At 50.0% G+C, this 21,508-nt stretch overlaps 1 long non-coding RNA gene across 2 annotated transcripts in view; it reads left to right on the top strand.

The window, feature by feature from the left end:
* The window catches only part of LOC149435827 (uncharacterized), a 39,022-nt gene extending 20,620 nt beyond the window's left edge, over positions 1-18,402 (top strand). Inside the window, exons 1-3 of one of the 2 annotated variants that reach the window (XR_016308361.1) lie at positions 7,495-7,889; positions 13,173-13,272; positions 18,238-18,402. This is a non-coding gene — a long non-coding RNA (uncharacterized LOC149435827). Of the gene's footprint in view, positions 1-7,494; positions 7,890-13,172; positions 13,273-18,237 lie in introns of those variants that run through there. The other variant, XR_016308360.1, reaches the window with a different exon arrangement.
* Positions 18,403-21,508: the final 3,106 nt, after the last annotated feature.

The raw sequence follows: 21,508 nt of genomic DNA, 5'->3' as shown, positions 1-21,508 counted from the left end.
CCCAGTGAATGCAGCCTATGTCCTCCTTGAGCTCGGGTTCACACCAATGAGGTGCGGGAAACGCTGCGAATCCTGTACGTTTCCCGCACCGCATTGCAATCGCATCACGTTCATGCGATCTGGTGCAGGAGTCAGTAATAAATTATTGACACCCGAAACAGATGGCAAGACGCGATGTGATTGCCAGAAATCACATGATATGGGTGAGAAGACCCATACCATGTGATTCAGGTGCGGATCTAAAGACAGTCCTGCACCTTTGTGGTGCGGATGCGATGTGATTTGAGCCATAGGAAGTGTATGGCCCAAATCGCAGCGCACAGACATGTGCATGGAATGCGCAGAGGAATGCGGTGTGATTCCTGTGCAGACTCCATGCAGTGTCCCGCACCACATAGTGTGAACCGGCTGGGAGGCTTTAGAACAGGGAAAAGGTTGGAGTAAGGCCCCGGTCGCAGGGGGCGTACTAATCCGTACAGCCGTGGGGGGCCGTGTTTACTTGGGGGATGTACCGGTGTTCATGCATCCCTGTGCAGGCAGGTTCATTGATGTCAGTTGGGATGCAGCGGCTGCATGGATACAGACACTGCTCCCAATGTAACATCTGTGCGGGTGAACAGCTGTGAACACAGATAGTGTGCGTTCAGGGCCATGCATCCATACGGATGTCAGATTGGGATCAGCATCTGTGTCCATGTTACCACTACGTCCCAACTGACATCAATGGAACTGCCTGCACAGGGATGCATGAACACCGGGACATCCCCTGCAAATAAACACGGCCCCCCACGGCGGTACACATTGGTATGTCCCCTGTGAATGTGGCCTAAAAACCGGGAACTATTCTGCTGTTGGTCCAATGGGGAGATCTCCTTGGGTCAGCAGATCTGCAGGAGCAGCATGGAGGATCGCTAGTCCCTGCGGGGACACCGGCAGGTTGGACAACACGAAGCGGGGTGGGGGCAGGGAGATGAACTCTAGTCTGTAGCCCCTGGACACCACGTCTCTTACCTGAGCTTCTGAGATGTCTGCTGACCAGGTGACCCCAAAGGCCAACAGACGTCCCCCCACTTTAGAAAGTAGGGAAATCCCTTCAGGAGGTTTAATAGGACTAGTCTGCAGGTTTGGGGATTAGGGGCCCCAGGATTGTGACTGAACTGGGCCCCTGGCTTAGGTCTGCTCTTGGAGGATGAAGCTTGGGAGAAAAGAAAGAAACTCTGATTGGCTTCAGAAGTAGGAGGAGTCTTTCCAGCTTGAGGCCTTTTCTGCTGGGACCAATGAGAACCCTTCCTGCCAGTGACGTCCTCTATGGAGATGTCTGAAGAGGCACCAAAGAGACGTTCACCATCAACATGGCGCCCCGAATGCAGTGTGATGTTGCTGCAATTGTCGCATGGCAAGACGCATGAGAATTGCGGGATGACGTGTGTGTTACATCGCACCTGGCTGAAGGCACCAAAGAGACGTCCACCATCAGAAGACATATATACAATGTTCTCTCTATATTGGGGTGTCACCCCCCCCATCATATCTGTATATACAATGTTCTCTCTATATTGGGGTGTCACCCCTCCCCCATCATATCTGTATATACAATGTTCTCTCTATATTGGGGTGTCACCCCCCCCATCATATCTGTATATACAATGTTCTCTCTATATTGGGGTGTCACCCCTCCCCCATCATATCTGTATATACAATGTTCTCTCTATATTGGGGTGTCACCCCCCCCATATCTGTATATACAATGTTCTCTCTATATTGGGGTGTCACCCCTCCCCCATCATATCTGTATATACAATGTTCTCTCTATATTGCGGTGTCTCCCCTCCCCCATCATATCTGTATATACAATGTTCTCTCTATATTGGGGTGTCACCCCTCCCCCCCCCATCATATCTGTGTATACAATGTTCTCTCTATATTGGGGTGTCACCCCTCCCCCATCATATCTGTATATACAATGTTCTCTCTATATTGGGGTGTCTCCCCTCCCCCATCATATCTGTATATACAATGTTCTCTCTATATTGGGGTGTCCCCCCCATCATATCTGTATATACAATGTTCTCTCTATATTGGGGTGTCCCCCCCCCCCATCATATCTGTATATACAATGTTCTCTCTATATTGGGGTGTTTCCCCTCCCCCATCATATCTGTATATACAATGTTCTCTCTATATTGGGGTGTCACCCCTCCCCCATCATATCTGTGTATACAATGTTCTCTCTATATTGGGGTGTCACCCCTCCCCCATTATATCTGTATATACAATGTTCTCTCTATATTGGGGTGTCCCCCCCCCCCTTCATATCTGTATATACAATGTTCTCTCTATATTGGGGTGTCTCCCCTCCCCCATCATATCTGTGTATACAATGTTCTCTCTATATTGGGGTGTCACCCCTCCCCCATATCTGTATATACAATGTTCTCTCTATATTGGGGTGTCACCCCTCCCCCATCATATCTGTGTATCTAATGTTCTCTCTATATTGGGGTGTCTCCCCCCCCCCTTCATATCTGTATATACAATGTTCTCTCTATATTGGGGTGTCTCCCCTCCCCCTTCATATCTGTATATACAATGTTCTCTCTATATTGGGGTGTCACCCCTCCCCCATATCTGTGTATACAATGTTCTCTCTATATTGGGGTGTCACCCCTCCCCCCATCATATCTGTATATACAATGTTCTCTCTATATTGGGGTGTCACCCCTCCCCCATCATATCTGTGTATCTAATGTTCTCTCTGAGTCTTCTGGCCGGCCTCTTCGGTTGGCCCGCGCTTCTTCTTTAGCCGCAATACATTCTATAGGTGTCAGACACCACCTGACGGTATCTCTAGCGGCCCACAGTGCGGGGTTCCTCAGCACGCGGGGTCTAAGTCCCAATCTGCTTATGCACCAGGGCCCCTGATGGTGGGGATGGACTTGGAGCAGACCGAGACCAGGGCGCGACCCCTGAGTATGTCCAGCAGTGGTAGAGAGTACCGTCAGAGGTGTTGCGGGAAATAGAGCCTGACGAGAAGAGGCTGGTAGGCCTTGCAGCAGGGACTGATCCTTGCGGGATGGATGGATGGACAGTCAGCGTGACGTAAGGCGTAGTCAGGCAGGCCGGGTTCAGCAACGTGCGGGCAGCGAGGTACCGGAGGAGCAGGCAGGAGAGTGGTCAGGGTCACGAGCCGGGTTCAGCAACGTGCGGGCAGCGAGGTACCGGAGGAGCAGGCAGGAGAATGGTCAGGTCAAGCCAGGGGTCAAGCAGGAGACAACCAGCAGGGTCAGGATCAAGCAGAGGTCGGCAACAGGAAACTTCACAAACCAGATGACAGGAACAGGATAATAAGACATACCTCCTGTCCTGTTTAAATAGCGCGCCCTGCGCTGTCATTGGTGCCAGGCGCCTGTCCGCGATCGGGAGTGCGCATGCGCGGCCGTCGCCGCCGCCACGATCGCCCAGAGCCCACTGGCTAGAGCGTGTCGGTGTTCTGTGCATGCGCCACCCGGCGTATCGCGGCAGAACACCCGACCCCTGACAATAGGTGAATACGGCTGCGATATTTAGGAGGTGACACAGTCGAAGATGAAACAGTCTGCTGGACATATAACTGGATGTCTCCCGCACAAGATGACGGCGACCTGGTATGAGGTGGGATTGTTGAGATTTTTCACCTTAGGTCGCTTGTGCTTCTTCTTTCGCTGGAATAAATTGCGTGGATTAAAGCGGGTGCCATCACTAGGAGATGCACCGCTGGGATGGCCAGTCGGTTGGTCAGTCCCAGAACTAATGTCATCGCTTGGTGGTTGGATGATGTCACTGATTGATGACATGGTAGAATATCTCTTAGGAATGATGTCATGCGTTGATGGGACGGCATCATCACCCTGTGGAATGACATCACTCGTTGATGGGACGGTATCATCAACCTGTGGAATGACATCACTCAGTAATGGGACGGTATCATCGTCCTGTGGAATGACGTCACTCATTGATGAGAACATTTTGCCATAACTGAACTCTATGGTTGTCCAGCGCCTCTTCATTGCCCGGCATAAATCCCGTAGGATAAAACGGGCGGTATCGCTAGGAATTTCACCTCTGGATTGGACACTGGGATGGACAGTCATGGTTGTCCATTCTCGCCTATTGCCAGAACTCGATCGTAGGGTCATGTCTTTTGTTGGAAAGACGCCAGAAGTCGTTGATGGTAAAGTGTTATCTAATGCTGGAAAGAGTAAACCTCTTGTTGATGTGCTGGAAGGATGAACACGGATGGGATCCCTGGGAGGTGCGACGCTGGGAATGGGAAAGTCAGAATCTCCCGTAGCTCTGTCCGCATATTCATCTTTTGGTGGTATGTGGTCACTCTCTGGTAGATTGAGCTTGCGGTGCCTGAACTCCTTGGTTGGCCTGCGCCTCCCCATTGGCCGGCATAGATCCCGTAGGTGAGCACGGATGTCATCCCTGGGAGGTGGGACGCTGGGAATGGGAAGGTCAGTCTCTTCCATAGCACTGTCCACACTTTCACTTGTTGATGGGAAGATGTTAATGTTCCTGAGCCGCTTGTTTCGCTCGCTCCTCCTCATTTCCCGGAGTAAATCCGTTATGTGAACACGGACGTCATTGCTAGGAGGTGTGAGGATGGGAGTACGAAAGTCAGCCTGGTCCATAGTGATGTCTGTTGTTAGATCGATGTCAATCGTCGGTGGGTTGATGTTGCTTTTCGTTGGTTGGATCCATTGGTGAAATGGCTTGAAATATTTTAGGAACATTACCAGCAGCAAGATGATAAGTCCCAACAAGCATTCTGATTGGTGCTCAGCAACAGTATTTATAAGCATGGGTAGCACTGTGTTCCCTAAGGCCGCCCACCCATTGGACCAGACTGACTGGAGCCCAGCAACCATCCATTGGTAGCAGTCAGTGGCATTTATAAGCATGGGTGGGATTGTGTTCCCTAAGGCCGCCCACCCATTGGACCAGACTGACTGGAGCCCAGCAACCATCCATTGGTAGCAGTCAGTGGCATTTATAAGCATGGGTGGGGCTGTGTTCTCTGAGGTTGGCCCCTCGCTGTACCAGACATCGAGTAGTTGATAAAAGAATTCAATCAGCTCCAGGAACATCAAATATTGTGCTAATATTGTGGCCAGATGATTCCTGCGCAGGATGTACCTCAGAATGAGAACACTTATCAGGACTGTCCCCTTATACCAGAATGGAATGGTGGCCAGTAGTGAAAACCAACTGATGGGTCCTGGGGACTCATTTTCCAATTCTCTGACCTTTTCCTGCTCCAGTTCTTCTATCATCTTCATGGTCCTCCCCTCCTCCATGCGTATATCTGGGGAGTCTTTGATGAAATATCGGGGTTCCTCCATCATCTTCATGCTCCCCCCCTCCATGCGGATATCTGGGGAGTCTTTGATGAAATTTCTTTGTCCCTCCATAATCTTCATATCATTGTCCTTGTCCATGCCGGTCTTTGTGGAGTCTTTGATGTCCTTCCTGTGTACTCCCCAAGGGAGCAACAGGATAACAATCGCGGCAAAGATTCTGCACATTTTTGTTTGTGTTTTTTTTAGAAAACAAACAGGAGCTCTGTAAGGAAGCAGCTGTCTCTGGTGAGAGAAAACAGCAACTGAGGACTCACAGTGAGGGAGGTCATGTGACCACAGTGAGGGGGGCGGGGTTTATGTGTGACCAATCAGCAGCCTCTGTTCAGCCTGCTTTACTCTGATTGGCTCATCTGGGATCCAGTCTGTTAACAGTGCAAAGTCACAGTGAGGGGGGCGGAGTTTATGTGTGACCAATCAGCAGCCTCTGTTCAGCCTGCTTTACTCTGATTGGCTCATCTGGGATCCAGTCCAGGCGGCTTTGGATTGGATGTTGGGATGTAGAGCAGATCTGGATTGGATCCTATTATATAACATTGATACCATTTCCCTGTATTTATAATATAGACGCCTCTGTTTATATTCATACAATGTTATTATAATGTCATTTTATTTATTTTACTGTATTAATAGGATTGTAATGATTGATATGAATTGTAATATAAACAATAATGGGTGTAATATTAATAATCCCAATAATTATAATACAATAAAGCTGTTCTGTGTATTTGGATGACAGAAATCTCCTGGCCATTCTCTGTGCTGACATTTCCCTGATGTAATGCACACAGGAGCCGCTAGAGGGCAGCAACACTCAGCTCCTCCTGTAGTGTCCCATCACCATAGATTTCCTCCTGGAAGACCCATCACCATGGAGACCAGGCAGGAAGTGATGGTGTGTCCCAGTACTGGGGGGGAGGGAGACACTGGGGGTGAGGAGGGTGACACTGGGGGGAGAGGGGAGACACTGGGGGGGGGGCGGGGGATGAGGTAGATACTGGGGGGTAGGGGGGGTGACACTGGGGGGAGAGGGGGGGAGGGGAGACACTGGGTGGAGGGGGGGTGACACTGGGGGGGGGGGGGAGCACGCATTATTATTATCAATAAGAAGATCTGTAATCATCTCATCACTATATAATAATAATGCAGCATTATAGGGGGTGTGATAATCATTACTGACCCCTCCCCCATCACCGTTATGCCCCCCCTTCACTGCTATACCCCTCCCCCATCACCACTAGACCCCTCCCCCATCACCCCTATACCCCTCCCCCATCACCGCTATACAGCTGTGGGTATTGGTTTATATATATAATTTTTTTTTAACTAGATGGACTATCTAGCCATGATGGGGATGAGAGACTCTGATGGGGACACAGATATGGGGGGAGACTCTGATGGGGACACAAATATGGGGGAGACTCTGATGGGGACACAGATATGGGGGGAGACTCTGATGGGGACACAAATATGGGGGAGACTCTGATGGGGACACAGATATGGGGGGAGACTCTGATGGGGACACAGATATGGGGGAGACTCTGATGGGGACACAGATATAGGGGAGACTCTGATGGGGACACAGATATGGGGGAGACTCTGATGGGGACACAGATATGGGGGAGACTCTGATGGGGACACAGATATAGGGGAGACTATGATGGGGACACAGATATGGGGGAGACTCTGATGGGGACACAGATATGGGGGGACTCTGATGGGGACACAGATATGAGGGGAGACTATGATGGGGACACAGATATAGGGGAGACTCTGATGGGGACACAGATATAGGGGAGACTATGATGGGGACACAGATATGGGGGAGACTCTGATGGGGACACAGATATGGGGGAGACTCTGATGGGGACACAGATATGAGGGGACTCTGATGGGGACACAGATATGAGGGGACTCTGATGGGGACACAGATATGAGGGGACTCTGATGGGGACACAGATATGAGGGGACTCTGATGGGGACACAGATATGAGGGGACTCTGATGGGGACACAGATATGAGGGGAGATTATGATGGAGACACAGATATGAGGGGACTCTGATGGGGACACAGATATGAGGGGACTCTGATGGGGACACAGATATGGGGGGAGATTATGATGGGGACACAGATATGAGGGGACTCTGAAGGAGACTCATGATGGTGTGGGACCCCCTGTATCCTCTGAGTCAGAAGTGAAAGGTGACATTTTATTTCCTGGTAACAGCGGCTTGAGATTCGGTGGATTGAGCTCCGGCTCGCCCTGACGGGGATGAAAAGTGTTCTGTTTCCCTCGGAGGTCTCATTATCGGCTCCACATTCCGATCACAAAGACTCCGAGGAGTTCGATGTGCCGGGATCATGGCTGCCCAGGGATGGCGGCTCTGCAGATGTTCGCTCAGCTGTCGGGACGATCTGTCAGGAGGCTTCCTTCCCAGCCGGAACCTTTACCTGCAACTCTTCTCCGGCATTCCACAAATCTGCTCCGAGGTCTATCAGAGGCGGGACAAAGGAGAGCCTGTTCTGTGGAGGGGGGGGGGGGTGTCGGTGACCCCGGTGATAGAAGGGGACGCCATCAACAGGAAGTATTGGAAGCAGAGCACGTCTATGGTGACGGCGGTGTCATCGATGACATCATATTCTGCTGTTATATGGAGGAAAATTGACGGAACAATATCTTTTTGTTAACCCCTTCCAGTCCGGACTCTTCCCCCCTTCCAGTCCGGACTCTTTCCCCCCTTCCAGTCCGGACTCTTCCCCCCCTTCCAGTCCGGACACTTTCCCCCCTTCCAGTCCGGACTCTTCCCCCCCTTCCAGTCCGGAAACTTTTTCCCCTTCCAGTCCGGACACTTTCACCCCCTTCCAGTCCGGACACTTTCCCCCCTTCCAGTCCAGACATTTCCCCCCCTTCCAGTCCAGACATTTCCCCCCCTTCCAGTCCGGACATTTCCCCCCCTTCCAGTCCGGACATTTCCCCCCCTTCCAGTCCGGACACTTTCCCCCCTTCCAGTCCGGACACTTCCCCCCCTTCCAGTCCAGACATTTCCCCCCCTTCCAGTCCAGACATTTCCCCCCCTTCCAGTCCAGACATTTCCCCCCCTTCCAGTCCGGACACTTTCCCCCCTTCCAGTCCGGACATTTCCCCCCCTTCCAGTCCAGACATTTCCCCCCCTTCCAGTCCGGACACTTTCCCCCCTTCCAGTCCGGACACTTTCCCCCCCTTCCAGTCCGGACACTTTCCCCCCCTTCCAGTCCGGACACTTTCCCCCCCCTTCCAGTCCGGACACTTTCCCCCCTTCCAGTCCGGACACTTTCCCCCCTTCCAGTCCGGACACTTTCACCCCCTTCCAGTCCGGACACTTTCCCCCCTTCCAGTCCGGACACTTTCCCCCCTTCCAGTCCGGACACTTTCCCCCCTTCCAGTCCGGACACTTTCACCCCCTTCCAGTCCGGACACTTTCCCCCCCTTCCAGTCCGGACACTTTCCCCCCCTTCCAGTCCGGACACTTCCCCCCCCCCCCCCCCTCCTTGCCCCTCAGGCCAATTTTCAGCTTTCAGCTCTATTACACTTTGAATGACAATTGCGCGGTCATGCAACACTGTACCCATATGAATTTTTTAGCATTTTTTTAAGACAGATAAAGCTTTATTTTGGTGGTATTTATTCACCGCTGGGATTTTTTTTTTTTTTGCTATATAAATAAAGTCCAAACATATTGAAAAAAAAAGTGTTTTTCTGATAAAATTTTGTAAATAAATAATATTCCATCATAAATGTTGGCCAAAATGTACTCCGTTATCTTTTTAGTAAAAAAAAAATTAACCCAAATTAGTTTATAACCAAAAATTATAATTTTTCAAACTTTTTTTGACTTTTTTTTTTTATATATTATTATTTATGGGTTTATATCACCATGGTGACACTGTACTACTTGTGGGGGGTAATGAAGATTTTTTTTTTTTTACACTGATTGCTTTTACACCCATAAAGGCTGTAAGAGGAATCATTTCTCCTTCTCTCTGGCTGCATTCCTGCAGCCACTGAGAAATACTGAGTGAGCTGTGATTGGTCACAGCTTGTCACATGGTACAAGGCTGTTGTGAATGGCCCTGTACCATGTGACCTCGGTGATCATTCACAGATTTCACACGTAGTAAGCAATGGTGTCCTCCAACGCCTACCCCTCCAAATGTCACACTACTACCAGCCGCAACCTTAACCCTGCCCCCCTCCACTCTGCAGCTGATCAACTCCATGACCGCATCCTCCCCCTGTCCTGCCCCGACTTGGCTATGACTGCCTACAACAACGCGCTGTCAGCAGCCCTTGACTCACTAGCGCCTTTAACCACAGGAAACATCAGACCCCGACCGCTCCAGCCCTGGCAGACTGATCACACCAAAACCCTCAAATGACACAGTCGTGCCCTGGAGCGACTATGGCGCAAAACCAAATCCCAACAAGCCTTCAACCGCTACAAATCTGCCTTCCGCACCTACACCTCCTCCCTCCATGCAGCCAAACAGGCCTACTTCCTGACCCTCATCAAGGCCCTCTCCTCCAATCCTCGCCGACTCTTCTCCACCTTCAACTCTCTACTCTCTCCACCCCCACCTCCACCCAGCACCTCACTCACTGCCCTTGAGATTGCCAATCACTTCAAAAACAAGATTGACACAATTCGCAAGGACATCGCCGCAACTCACACGCCCTCTCAACCCGTCCCCTCTCACACAGCTACCCCCTCATCCCCCCTCCCCCTCGACATAACCCACAGGGACTTCGTCACTGCTCAAACTCCCTCCAACCCCCTTCACCCTCACTCAGCTACCCCCTCATCACCCCTCTCCCACGGCCCCACCACTGCTCTGACCTCCTCTTCCACCCCACCCTACATTCCTCATACTGAAGCTCCCCCAACACTCCACACCTTTGACCTTACTACCATCGAGGAAGTCTCCAAGATCCTCTCTGATGCCCGCCTCACCACCTGCCCCCTCGACCCTATCCCCTCACAACTCCTACGACCCCCCTCCCTCTCCATCCTACGCTCCCTCACCCACATCTTCAATCTCTCCCTCTCCTCAGGCACTTTCCCTTCCCCTCTGAAACATGCACACATCACCCCCATACTTAGAAAGCCCTCCCTGGACCCCAATGACCCGAACAACCTCAGACCCATCTCCCTGCTCCCATTTACATCTAAACTCCTCGAGCGCCTCGTCTACACCCGCCTATGCTCTCACCTCAACGACAACAACCTCCTCGATCCCCTACAGTCCGGCTTCCATCCCCTACACTCCACCGAAACCGCCTTACTCAAACTCTCCAACGACCTGCTAACCGCCAAAGCTAATGGCCACTATTCAGTGCTCCTACTCCTTGACCTCTCTGCGGCCTTCCACACAGTCCACCACCCCCTCCTCAAAATACTACACTCCCTCGGCCTCAGAGATTCTGCTCTCTCCTGGCTCTCATCCTACCTGTCACAACGCTCTTTCAGTGTTACCTATAATGCTACCACCTCCCCCTCACTCCCCCTCTCTGTTGGGGTCCTTCAAGGCTCCGTCCTCGGGCCCCTTCTCTTCTCCATCTACACCTCCTCCCTTGGCCAACTCATACACTCTCACGGCTTCAACTACCACCTCTATGCCGACGACACACAAATCTATCTCTCAACCCCCCACCTCACCCCCTCGGTCTCCGCCCGAATCACACACCTACTGAGCGACATATCAGACTGGATGTCACTCCACTTCCTTAAACTGAACCTCTCCAAAACCGAGTTTGTTGTCTTCCCCCCCAGCCCGGACACCACCCCCCATTGACTTCTCCATCATGTCCAACAACGCCACCATCAAACCCGCCCCGCAGGCCAGAGTACTTGGTGTCATTTTGGACTCCAACCTATCCTTCCAGCCCCAAGTCCAATCTTTAACAAACTCGTGCAGACTCCACCTCCGCAACATGCAGACTCTGCCTCCGCAACATGCAGACTCCGCCTCCGCAACATGCAGACTCTGCCTCCGCAACATGCAGACTCCGCCTCCGCAACATGCAGACTCCACCTCCGCAACATGCATACTCCACCTCCGCAACATCACCAAAATCCGCACGTTCCTAACCCCAGAAACCACTAAACAGCTCATCCACTCCCTCATCATATCACGACTCGACTACTGCAACTCCCTCCTCACTGGCCTGCCTCGCCGCTGGCTATCCCCGCTTCAGTCCATCCTGAATACGGCTGCCAGACTCATTCACCTTTCCAACCGCTCCATCTCCGCCACCCCCCTCTGCCAATCCCTCCACTGGCCTCCATTCAGTGTCCTCCACCCCCTCTGCCAATCCCTCCACTGGCCTCCACTCAGTGTCCTCCACCCCCCTCTGCCAATCCCTCCACTGGCCTCCACTCAGTGTCCTCCACCCATCTCTGTCATTCCCTCCACTGGCCTTCACTCAGTATCCTCCACCCCCCTCTGCCAATCCCTGCACTGGCCTCCATTCAGTGTCCTCCACCCCCCTCTGCCAATCCCTCCACTGGCCTCCACTCAGTGTTCTCCACCCCTCTCTGCCAATCCGTCCACTGGCCTCCACTCAGTGTCCTCCGCCCCCCTCTGCCAATCCCTCCACTGGCCTCCACTCAGTGTTCTCCACCCCTCTCTGCCAATCCGTCCACTGGCCTCCACTCAGTGTCCTCCGCCCCTCTCTGACAATCCCTCCACTGGCCTCCATTCAGTGTCCTCCACCCCCCTCTGCCAATCCCTCCACTGGCTCCACCCCCCTCTGCCAATCCCTCCACTGGCCTCCATTCAGTGTCCTCCACCCCCCTCTGCCAATCCCTCCACTGGCCTCCATTCAGTGTCCTCCACCCCCCTCTGCCAATCCCTCCACTGGCTTCCGATTGCACAACGGATCAAATTCAAAATCCTAACACTGACGTACAAAGCCGTCCACCATACTGCCCCGAACTACATCACTGACCTAATATCCAAGTACCACCCAACACGCACACTCCGCTCCTCACAAGACCTCCTTCTCTCTAGTTCCCTGGTCTCCTCCTCAAATGCCCGCCTCCAGGACTTCTCCAGGGTGTCACCCATCCTCTGGAACTCCCTGCCCCAACCCATCAGACGATCACCTACTCTCCTCTCCTTTAGGCGCACCCTGAAAACCCATCTCTTCAGGGAAGCCTACCCCACCCCCTGCTAACTTGCCGATCCCCTCCACTCTTCCTACCACTCCATCCCCCACAGCTATCTCCTCCTGTGCCACCATCCCCCCCTCCTAGATTGTAAGCTCGAAAGAGCCGGGCCCTCAATCCCCTTCATTTTGTCCCGTTAGATCGGGGGTGTCAAACTGGCGTCCCTCCAGATGTTGCGGAACTACAAGTCCCATCATGCCTCTGCCTTTGGGAGTCACGCTTGTAACTGTCAGTTGTGCAATGCATCATGGGATTTGTAGTTTTGCAGCAGCTGGAGGGCCGCCCGCCAGTTTGACACCCGTGGTCCCCCCCCATATGAATCTAAGAGAATAGCCTGCTATGGGTCCCATCCATATATTGATCACCATCCATCCGCCTATCACACGCTCACGCTTGACCTTCCCGATCTTTATTATTACTTTTGTAATAAAGATTTATTGTTTTTATATTGTGTACATCATTCTGCCATAAAGACGAAGTCCCGGGGGGGGGGGGGGGGACAGCATATGCATTGTTATATCAGGATGTTGGCCGTAACATGGAGTGACACCCAATACTTCTGTTCCAGTTGTCACAGGATTGATAGTTCATGAGCCTGCGGAGTCCCGTGGACGGCCGTCTACCCAACAATGCAGAGAATACATCGTGATTGGAGGAATTATATGCCGGTATGTTCACCTAGAACAGAGGTCTCCAAACTGCGGCCCTTGGCTTCCATCTAACTGTCCCTTAGGGCACTATTCCTCCCACTGACACCAATGATGGGACACTATTCCTCCAACTGACACCAATGATGGGGCGCTATTCCTCCACTGACACCCATGATGGGGCACTATTCCTCCCACTGACACCCATGATGGGGCACTATTCCCCCCACTGACACCAATGATGGGACACTATTCCACCCACTGACACCCATGATGGGGCACTATTCCTCCCACTGACATCAATGATGGGGCACTATTCCTCCCACTGACACCAATGATGGGGCACTATTCCTCCCACTGACACCAATGATGGGACACTATTCCTCCCACTGACACCAATGATGGGGCACTATTCCTCCCACTGACACCAATGATGGGACACTATTCCTCCCACTGACACCAATGATGGGACACTATTCCTCCCACTGACACCAATGATGGGGCGCTATTCCTCCCACTGACACCAATGATGGGGCGCTATTCCTCCCACTGACACCAATGATGGGGCGCTATTCCTCCCACTGACACCAATGATGGGACGCTATTCCTCCCACTGACACCAATGATGGGACGCTATTCCTCCCACTGACACCAATGATGGGGCGCTATTCCTCCCACTGACACTAATGATGGAGCACTATTCCTCCCACTGACACCAGTGATGGGGCACTATTCCTCCCACTGACACCAATGATAGGGCACTATTCCTCCCACTGACACCAGTGATGGGGCACTATTCCTCCCACTGACACCAATGATGGGGCACTATTCCTCCCACTGACACCAATGATGGGGCACTATTCCTCCCACTGACACCAGTGATGGGGCACTATTCCTCCCACTGACACCAGTGATGGGGCACTATTCCTCCCACTGACACCTGTGATGGGGCACTATTCCTCCCAAGTGTGGGTGGGCAGGATTCTTTTCTATATCTGATGACGATTGAGTTCATGAGACCCCGGAGTCCCGTGGAGGACCGTCTACCCAAAATTGCAGGGAGCACTTTGTGATTGGAGGAGGACTGGCTGTGTCTCCGCCTTTTATTACAAATTTGACTTATTAAATTTGATTATAAAGGCTTATTTGTTTCTAGAAAAAATAACAATCCTGTCTGTACTTACCTGCTGTGCGATGGTTTTCACAGAGCAGCCCAGATCCTCCTCGGGTCCCCCGCAGGGTCTCCTGGCCCCTCCCTCCTGTCTTGTGCCCCCACAGCATGCAGCTTGCTATCGGGGCACCCGCTGCTTCGTGTGTCCATTCACACACGGAGTTGCGGTTCGGTCCCTCCCTACCTCTCTTCTCATTGGCTCACAATGGTGAGGACGTGCCACTGGTCTCCGCTGAGCCCTTTAGGGAACACGTTCCCACTAACGTGCGCTGCGAGGACACCCTGGCCAACCCTGATCTCGGCACAGTGCACCGTGGACTTTTTTTTCTTTTTTTTTTTGTAAGAACTTTATCGAAATGACACAAGTGACTTTTCATTAAATTCTAGTGACAGAGTGTTGCTGGGACTTTGCTGGGACTATAGTAACTCTTCCTCTATAGTAACCCTTCCTCTATAGTAACTCTTCCTCTATAGTAACTCTTCCTCCATAGTAATTCCTCCTCTATAGTAACTCCTCCTCCATAGTAACTCCTCCTCCATAGTAACTCTTCCTCCATAGTAACCCTTCCTCTATAGTAACCCTTCCTCCATAGTAACCCTTCCTCCATAGTAACTCTTCCTCCATAGTAACCCTTCCTCCATAGTAACCCTTCCTCCATAGTAACCCTTCCTCCATAGTAACCCTTCCTCCATAGTAACCCTTCCTCTATAGTAACTCTTCCTTCATAGTAACTCTTCCTCCATAGTAACTCTTCCTCCATAGTAACTCTTCCTCCATAGTAACCCTTCCTCCATAGTAACCCTTCCTCCATAGTAACCCTTCCTCCATAGTAACCCTTCCTCCATAGTAACCCTTCCTCTATAGTAACCCTTCCTCCATAGTAACTCTTCCTCCATAGTAACCCTTCCTCCATAGTAACCCTTCCTCCATAGTAACCCTTCCTCCATAGTAACCCTTCCTCCATAGTAACCCTTCCTCCATAGTAACCCTTCCTCCATAGTAACTCTTCCTCCATAGTAACTCTTCCTCCATAGTAACCCTTCCTCCATAGTAACCCTTCCTCCATAGTAACCCTTCCTCCATAGTAACCCTTCCTCCATAGTAACCCTTCCTCTATAGTAACTCTTCCTCCATAGTAACCCTTCCTCTATAGTAACTCTTCCTCCATAGTAACCCTTCCTCTATAGTAACTCTTCCTCTATAGTAACTCTTCCTCCATAGTAACTCTTCCTCCATAGTAACCCTTCCTCCATAGTAACTCTTCCTCCATAGTAACCCTTCCTCTATAGTAACCCTTCCTCCATAGTAACCCTTCCTCTATAGTAACCCTTCCTCTATAGTAACCCTTCCTCCATAGTAACCCTTCCTCTATAGTAACCCTTCCTCTATAGTAACCCTTCCTCTATAGTAACTCTTCCTCCATAGTAACCCTTCCTCCATAGTAACCCTTCCTCCATAGTAACCCTTCCTCTATAGTAACCCTTCCTCCATAGTAACCCTTCCTCCATAGTAACTCTTCCTCCATAGTAACCCTTCCTCCATAGTAACCCTTCCTCTATAGTAACCCTTCCTCCATAGTAACTCTTCCTCCATAGTAACCCTTCCTCTATAGTAACCCTTCCTCCATAGTAACCCTTCCTCCATAGTAACCCTTCCTCCATAGTAACCCTTCCTCCATAGTAACCCTTCCTCTATAATAACTCTTCCTCCATAGTAACCCTTCCTCTATAGTAACTCTTCCTCCATAGTAACCCTTCCTCCATAGTAGCTCTTCCTCCATAGTAGCTCTTCCTCCATAGTAACCCTTCCTCTATAGTAACCCTTCCTCTATAGTAACTCTTGTTCCATAGTAACCCTTCCTCCATAGTAACCCTTCCTCTATAGTAACTCTTCCTCCATAGTAACTCTTCCTCCATAGTAACTCTTCCTCCATAGTAACTCTTCCTCCATAGTAACTCTTCCTCTATAGTAACCCTTCCTCTATAGTAACTCTTCCTCCATAGTAACCCTTCCTCCATAGTAACCCTTCCTCCATAGTAACCCTTCCTCTATAGTAACCCTTCCTCTATAGTAACTCTTCCTCTATAGTAACCCTTCCTCTATAGTAACTCTTCCTCTATAGTAACTCCTCCTCCATAGTAACTCTTCCTCCATAGTAACCCTTCCTCTATAGTAACCCTTCCTCTATAGTAACCCTTCCTCTATTGTAACCCTTCCTCTATAGTAACTCTTCCTCTATAGTAACCCTTCCTCTATAGTAACTCTTCCTCTATAGTAACTCCTCCTCCATAGTAACTCTTCCTCTATAGTAACCCTTCCTCTATAGTAACCCTTCCTCTATAGTAACTCTTCCTCTATAGTAACCCTTCCTCTATAGTAACTCTTCCTCTATAGTAACCCTTCCTGTATAGTAACCCTTCCTCTATAGTAACCCTTCCTCTATAGTAACCCTTCCTCTATAGTAACCCTTCCTCTATAGTAACTCCTCCTCCATAGTAACCCTTCCTCTATAGTAACCCTTCCTCTATAGTAACTCCTCCTCTATAGTAACCCTTCCTCTATAGTAACTCTTCCTCCATAGTAACTCCTCCTCTATAGTAACTCTTTCTCTATAGTAACTCTTCCTCTATAGTATCCCTTCCTCTATAGTAACTCTTTCTCTATAGTAACCCTTCCTCTATAGTAACCCTTCCTCTATAGTAACTCTTCCTCTATAATAACTCTTCCTCTATAGTAACTCTTTCTCTATAGTAACTCTTCCTCTATAGTAACTCTTCCTCTATAGTAACCCTTCCTCTATAGTAACTCTTCCTCTATAGTAACTCTTCCTCTATAGTAACTCTTCCTCTATAGTAACTCTCCTCTATAGTATCCCTTCCTCTATAGTAACCCTTCCTCTTTAGTAACCCTCCCTCTATAGTAACTCTTCCTCTATAGTAACTCTTCCTCTATAGTAACCCTTCCTCTATAGTAACCCTTCCTCTATAGTAACCCTTCCTCTATAGTAACCCTTCCTCTATAGTAACTCTTCCTCTATAGTAACTCTTCCTCTATAGTAACTCTTCCTCTATAGTAACTCTTCCTCTATAGTAACTCCTCCTCTATAGTAACACTTCCTCTATAGTAACCCTTCCTCTATAGTAACCCTTCCTCTATAGTAACTCTCCCTCTATAGTAACTCTTCCTCTATAGTAACCCTTCCTCTATAGTAACTCTTCCCCTATAGTAACTCTTCCTCTATAGTAACCCTTCCTCTATAGTAACCCTTCCTCTATAGTAACCCTTCCTCTATAGTAACCCTTCCTCTATAGTAACTCTTCCTCTATAGTAACTCTTCCTCTATAGTAACTCTTCCTCTATAGTATCCCTTCCTCTATAGTAACCCTTCCTCTATAGTAACTCTCCCTCTATAGTAACTCTTCCTCTATAGTAACTCTTCCTCTATAGTAACCCTTCCTCTATAGTAACTCTTCCCCTATAGTAACTCTTCCTCTATAGTAACCCTTCCTCTATAGTAACCCTTCCTCTATAGTAACTCTTCCTCTATAGTAACCCTTCCTCTATAGTAACCCTTCCTCTATAGTAACTCTTCCTCTATAGTAACCCTTCCTCTATAGTAACCCTTCCTCTATAGTAATCTCTTCCTCTATAGTAACTCTTCCTCTATAGTAACTCTTCCTCCATAGTAACTCTTCCTCTATAGTAACCCTTCCTCTTTAGTAACCCTTCCTCTATAGTAACTCTTCCTCTATAGTAACCCTTCCTCTATAGTAACTCCTTCCCCTATAGTAACTCTTCTTCATTTTCATTGCAGGTGAATAATGGACTCCAGGCAGAAGCAATGTGCTGTCAGTGTGTTCTGGATGAAGGGGGGTGCAGGCTGTCCGACATCCACAGAAGACAGAGCAATGTGCACAGATGGATGGAGAAAAGTTTCATCTTTTTTTTTTTTTTTTATAAAATAAACATGTCATACTTACGTGCTCTGTGTAATGTTTTTGCACAGAGCAGCTCCGATCCACCTCTTCTGGAGTCCCCCCGCCGTTGCTTTCAGCTCCTCCTCCTTTCTGAGTGCCCCATAGCAAGCCGCTTGCTATGGGGGCACTTGTGTGTGCTCGCTCACAAGCAGGACTATGTATGTCCATTGGCACACGGCTTAGCCCTGCCCCCTCCCTCCTCACTGGATTTGATTGATAACAACAGGAGCCAATGGCTCCCACTACTGCCTCCATGTCCAGTGAAGGGAGAGAGAGCACCGCTGCTCTCGGGCACATCACTGGATCGAGGTTGGGGGGGGAGGAGCTTCACATAGACTGCATTAAGGTAAAAATAACTTCTGAATTTGGAACCACTTTAACCATTTCCTGTCTGGCCCATGTACATGAACGGCGGGATGGGAGCGTGCAGGAGCGGGCGGCCATTTATGAACTGCTTCCACATTCCCTGCTTGTGCGCATTCTCTGGTAGCACGCAGCACCGTTATCCAGTGCCCACTGTGTTCTCCGGACACAGCGGAACACAGATCGCTGTACAGGACCTCTGTGTGAGGTCCCGATCATGTGATCACTGATTGGCCAATCAGTGATCACATGAACAGTAGTAATCAAGATGTCACTCCCTGACATCATGGCTTACTACGTGTGAAATCTCTGAATGATCACAGAGGTCACATGGTACAGGGCTATTCACAACAGCCGTGTACCATGTGACAAGCTGTGACCAATCACAGCTCACACAGAATTTCTCAATGGCTGCAGGAATGAATCCAGAGAGGAGAAATGATTGCTTTTACACCCATAAAGGCTGTAAAAACAATCAGTGTAAAAAAAATCTTCATCACTGCTACTGTACTGGGAGTGTGCTGGGACTGTGCGCTAGGGTGACAGTATGTTAAAAAAAAAACCATAATATAAAAAAATAAAATTAAAATGTAAAAAAAATTTAGAAAAATTATAATTTTTGGTTATAAACTAATTTGGGTTATTTTCTTTGTACCAAAAAGATAACGGAATACATTTTGGCCGAGATTTATGATTGAAATAATATTTATTTGTAAAATTTTATAAGAAAAACACTTTTTTTTTTTTAAATGTTTGGACTTTTTCATTTAAATAGCAAAAAAAATTAAAATCCCAGCGGTGAATAAATACCACCAAAATAAAGCTTTATCTGTCTCAAAAAAAATGCTAAAAAATTCATATGGTGTTGCATGACCGCGCAATTGTCATTCAAAGTGTGATAGCGCTGAAAGCACCCGCTCCTGCACCCGCTCCCTGGATTCTCAACCAGGCAGGTTGAGGGGCTCCAGAGAGTTGATGTATTGCAGAGGAAACTGGCTTTTCAGTTTCCTCATTTGTTCATTAAGTTTGTTTTGGGATCTGGAGCCTGGAGATTTCAAAGAGATCTGGGAGGGATGAAATCTCCAATCCGGGGTCCGTGTTTTGAGAACCCCCAGCACACTGATTGCACAGGTGTGTGCAGGCCTTTTTATAGAGGACTAACCATAGTTCTGGGCTCCACCCCGGCAGACAGGAGTCAGGAGGGCTCCACCCAGGCAGACGGGAGGTCTCTGCCTAGGAGTCAGGAGGGCTCCACCCCGGCAGGCGGGAGGTCACTGCCTTGGACTCAGGAGGGCTCCACCCAGGCAGACGGGAGGTCTCTGCCTAGGAGTCAGGAGGGCTCCACCCCGGGAGGCGGGAGGTCACTGCCTTGGAGTCAGGAGGGCTCCACCCAGGCAGACGGGAGGTCTCTGCCTAGGAGTCAGGAGGGCTCCACCCAGGCAGACGGGAGGTCTCTGCCTAGGAGTCAGGAGGGCTCCACCCAGGCAGACGGGAGGTCTCTGCCTAGGAGTCAGGAGGGCTCCACCCAGGCAGACGGGAGGTCTCTGCCTAGGAGTCAGGAGGGCTCCACCCAGGCAGACGGGAGGTCTCTGCCTAGGAGTCAGGAGGGCTCCACCCAGGCAGACGGGAGTTCTCTGCCTAGGAGTCAGGAGGGCTCCACCCAGGCAGACGGGAGGTCTCTGCCTAGGAGTCAGGTGGGCTACACCTAGTAGAGGTGGGAGCCAGAATAGCTGTGTGCTAAAGGTTTGCTGTGCAAAAACAACCTTGTGGAAGGAGTCTGTAGGAGACCAATATAAAGCTGTGTAGCTGAAAGAGCCAGAAGGCTGAATTTGTTTGATCGTGGACACCCCTGTGTGGGAAGCATTTTTGTTGTTTGAACTTTCTTGTAAAAAAATTGGGCAAAAAGGCCCTTAAAGAGAAGCGAGTTGCTGTGTGCTTTGAGAAGCTCTACCACTCTGAAGCGAGTTCCCACACTCCGTACAGGATGGAGACCTCTGTGGTGCAGATCCCCCCCCCCCGTTGCTATGGGAGACGGACCGCTAGTGGAAGGAGTGCCGGCAACATTTCCCTCGTTGCTAGAGGCTGGGCCATCTATAACAGGTACACTCTATGGACAAGCTGCTTGTCAACCCTCCGTTACCCTAGGTAACCACTGACTTGCCACTGCGTTAACTCTTCATACCCCAATGTGTTGCGTGGCCCAAAGCTTAGACCGTAGGTGCCGGTTACTTGTATTACACCCCTTTCAGTAACTTCAGACAAAGTCCAGAACAAAGTCTCAAAGCTTTACTTGGAAAAGTGCAAAATGAGCATCTCAGAGTCCAACATGCAAAACCGCATTATCCCTACGTCCCTATTCCTAACTCATGCCATGTGCTGCCCCGGCATACCTGCGAAAAGTGGAGTCCATGTGCTCAAAGCTCCATCAGTGGTGTTTCCCATTGGCTGGTGCCTTTGGGGGGGGTGGGAACCCCAGGTACAGAGAACCTTCTAGATCATGACACGCTCCCAGATATTTGCTGTCCAGGGTCTGGGCTCAGAGTCCCGCTCATCGTCGATGTCCCTCCTATATATCACAGGACCCAAGGTATCCCGCCACAACAAAACAACCGGGAAGAACATGAACCCTCCCGTCCGGGGCAGCACCTGACTAGGACATTCTTCAACAAGTTCCGCCCACTTCTTTTTGGTAGGAGGAGTCTAGATCCCGGATAATATTCTGATAAAGCTTTATGTGCAAAATAA

This window comes from Staurois parvus, unplaced genomic scaffold, assembly GCF_062004578.1.
Source record: "Staurois parvus isolate SC_StPar_1 unplaced genomic scaffold, SC_StPar_1.0 ptg001463l, whole genome shotgun sequence".
Lineage (NCBI taxonomy): Eukaryota > Metazoa > Chordata > Amphibia > Anura > Ranidae > Staurois > Staurois parvus.
This window is presented reverse-complemented; position numbering and strand designations above follow the sequence as displayed.